The sequence below is a fragment of the Aegilops tauschii genome, chromosome 7, assembly GCF_002575655.3.
Source record: "Aegilops tauschii subsp. strangulata cultivar AL8/78 chromosome 7, Aet v6.0, whole genome shotgun sequence".
NCBI lineage: Eukaryota > Viridiplantae > Streptophyta > Magnoliopsida > Poales > Poaceae > Aegilops > Aegilops tauschii.
The window spans coordinates 495,778,927-495,782,758 of NC_053041.3; the positions used below are offsets into that span (position 1 = coordinate 495,778,927).

At 39.6% G+C, this 3,832-nt stretch overlaps 1 long non-coding RNA gene across 1 annotated transcript; it reads left to right on the plus strand.

Annotated features, from left to right (window-relative positions):
• The first annotated feature begins 234 nt into the window (after positions 1-234).
• On the plus strand, positions 235-3,476 carry LOC120967983 (uncharacterized). Its single transcript, XR_005761866.2, has 2 exons — positions 235-670; positions 1,124-3,476. It is a non-coding gene; the product is annotated as an uncharacterized lncRNA (long non-coding RNA).
• The last annotated feature ends 356 nt before the right edge of the window (positions 3,477-3,832 follow it).

The window sequence follows — 3,832 nt, forward strand, 5'->3', positions numbered from 1 at the left end:
GTCTAATCTTTTCACCTAAGCAAAGTTCCATCTAACAACTATCCAGATTATCAACACGTGGAGTGGCTACATGTACATAAAAAATCGTAGTGCGGCTACAGGTTCCCACCAACATGAACCTTCATTTTGTCCTTTCTCGAGTGTTCTTGTCTTCTCCCTTTCCAAAAAAAGTCCTCTTGAACTTGGAACACCGTGGGGAAAAAAGTCTTCTTTTCTTCTCGGGAGCTCCCAGCCATGTAAAAGGATGAGCCAGCCTGGGTCCGCCGCATCGCATATGTGAGGATCACCTCGAAGCTCCCCTCGGTCTGCTCTCATACTTCGTGGTCCTCACACACCTCGTGGCTGGGACTGCGCATAGTTTGGCTGCCCGCGTGCCTCGTCGATCTCCCGGGCCGTCAACGGGTAGCAGGGCCCTGATGTCAGCTGCCTGAGGGAGGATTCGAGCTCGTCGAACACGACGGCCGTCGGCTTCCATTGATGCGATGAAGGTGTGGATCTCGTTCCCCTTAGCTCTTGCAGATTGTGGTTGTGGGGATCCTGGGGGTGTTATCTCCGTCCCCGAGCGCCGGACCGGAGGCGTCGTTGCTGTCCCCAAGCGAGCACGCTGACGCATCGTCTTCATCCTCGACAGCCACAACCCCGCTTCAGCATCGCATTCTTCCACCTTCAGGTGCCCCCTCTCCATTTTCCTTTTTCTGTCTACTGAACCAATATACTTTAAGGTATTTCTTTATTTCTTAACAGTGACAAATGGTATATGTTGACTGCTATTGAAATGAGATAGTAGTAAGTCTGGATGCCCAACACAGCTTAAGGCAAATTGTTAATTAGTTTATGCGCCGTCCACTTTTTTCAGGGCCTGAGACCGGAATCGCAGTTTGTGATTAGTGTACAATGTATTTGTGATTAGCTGTAGTTTTAATATTTCCCAAAGACAAATTTATTTTAATAACTTAGTAAAATTAGGTTTGATTGCATTCTACATATGAAACATAACGATGATCTGATGCTCTCAACATTGGGTTGACTACATAATAAGCTTAAAATATCAGATGATGTAGAATGTCGATTGATGTTTGGTATTACTGAACTATTTCCATAAAATGTTGATGCATCTTTCCAGTACTTATCCGGAGTAGTTGACCATCTCCGTCCTGTCATATCTTGTTATCATAGGTAAGTGAGTTATTATTTTGAAGGTAGTCTGCAGTGTACTTTTTTCCTTCATGTACCTATGATCATATATAATGTATAAAAGGCAGTGTTATCCATCTAGTTCACTGCGATCGAGATGGCCTCTACCCTGGCGAAAGTTCAAGCCAACACCCATCTACTTGCATGTGCTCTTTTTGAAAAATCTTTGTTTCTATCTGACCAATTCCTTTGGTTTGTACCAATAATTGTACTGTATACATGCACTTGGCCTGAGTGCATGGACCACTCTTATGTAGTAAATTCCCAAATAGACAATGGATAATGGTACATTAGAGTATAAAATTGATAATGCATGATTAGTTGACTGAAATCGATTCTGGCTCTCCATGTTTGATGCTGTGAAGCAGAATATGTGTAAAGCACTACCGAGTTTTTCTATCCTGGCCATTTAGTCCTGCTGTACAATGGAGATTCCAACAGTCATACAGTCCATTGTTGCTGCTAGTTAGTAGGTTAATAGTGTAGCCCCCCTTAAAAATTAGTTCTTTTGGTTATTAGCAGCTTCATTCCTTTCTGTATTATAGTTTGAGCACTTCTTTAGATAGCAAATTGTTTGGTCTCATTTATTTGCTGTTTCTACCAAGTGTTTGTCCTCATGTTTGTAGTCATTCATTGAATATGAAGAGCAAAAAAGTGAAAGTCCGAGTTGGAGAGGTGCAGGTCTATCATAAGGATGTGTTCATTTTCCGGAATGGTTATGCGGAGCAGACATGTTACAAATGTACATCTTCAATTGAGTACGCGTCCTTTTCACATCTATTGTTTTTTTACTATGATTTTCACATCTATTGTTATTATAAACAAAAGCCTATTTTTTAATTCTTTGAGGCTAAAATAAATCTAAGTACATATGAGAAAGGAAGAAGTAATATCAATAGAATTTGCAGAATTAAATATTAAGATGAGTAACATATGCAAAATAAATCAATAGTGAGAACTCTGAACTTTTATTTTTTTGATAAATTTTGTAGTGACAATTATGATCGTTTGTTTGTGCAAAACCTCCATTAACCATACTTCCAAAAAAATTTGCCCATAGAGTGATCCCTATCTTCTCACAACTGAAAGAATTTAACCATGTAAAAGTAATGTAAAAAGTTATATACATAACTTTAAAATTGCTTACATAATTTGAATAACTTACTCTAGCAAAAGAACATAAATCTCGCTGATGTTTGAAGTTTGCTGTCATGGTGAAGACGATTAAGCCGGGCTGGTGGTCAGCTGAGTGGGCACATGTCTTAGAATAACAGAGGGTAATAGTTCAATCCTCCAAAATTTTAGAACTGGCCTGGTCCAAAACCTCAGTTGTAGAAATTCTTTCGAATTTATAGAGGAGAAAAACTAAAGGACTTGTTTGTGACGTCTTTCGGGAGGTGCCGTTAGTAGGAGAGGAGTTTCAGTGTTCAGCCAAGGTTGCTTGACGGTGTTCTGTGGACTATTCTTTATCAGTTGCAGGACCTAATTTATTCTTCCCTTCAATTGTATATTTGCATGGTGTGAACTTTGACAATGAGACAAGCAGAATCACATGAAGAATGCTTTACCCTCAGTCCAAAAGGTTTATCGCTGTTAGTTTCTAGCAGATCGGGTGTAACCACGAAGTGAGATGCATTTTAATTATGTAGTTTTTATATAAAAGTTTATCTGGCTATATTATGTACTTCATAAGCAGACAATCAAGATACCGTAGAAAATAGAAAGGAGGCAACAACCACCAATGTTTAAGATCAAGAAAACAGTGCTTATTGTGTCACAAGCGAACACTGCTTGTTTTCTCCATGTCATCATGCAGACCTTGAGCCAAAGAGGTCAATTATAATTTTGATATTTGTCAGGTGACTGTGAAATTACTATTCCTATGTACTCCCTCCGTTCCAAAATAGATGACCCAACATTGTACTAACTTTGTACTAAAGTTAGTATAAAGTTGAGTCATCTATTTTGGAACGGAGGGAGTAGTAGATACTAAAAGTTATCTGATTTGAGCACTAAGATATGTGCAGGTGCAAAAGGATTAGAAGATGGTTATGGGACAACCGTGATTGTTGACCAGAAAATAGCTATTCCGAAGTTTGATTAAGAAAGGCACAGTAATCAACATTTTGGCTAGAAAATTCTATTGGCTGAGATGTTCATGGACACTAATGGCCAGGAACCAATACTTTATTGTCTGATGCATATTCTCCTTTCATGTACCATGCATGTGACAAAAGAATCAACTTGATGATGCTTATGTATATTTTGGCATCGAGTATCAACTTCTATGTGTGTTTTGTTAACAACTAATGAATAGAACAATTATGGTAACAAAAAAAGAGTTGAAGAGCAGAAAACAAAAGGCCTGGATGGTCTGAGAGAATCGATCAAGTACCTACGTTAGCTTTGGATTTGGCTGTGGCTCATGCTGCTTGTCGTTGTGTGAGCCACCTCGGAGGGGTCGGCATGTGCCTTCCAGCCATATCTGCTTGTCGTCCTTCTTTTCTTTGGATCCATTGATTCAAGACCAGAGAGGGGGAAGAACATAGGGCTGAAACATTGAGGCAATGCAAGGTTTAGAGAGGGCTTACGGTCATGGTACAGCCAAAATTGAAACATTAATCAAAAGGAAGAGATG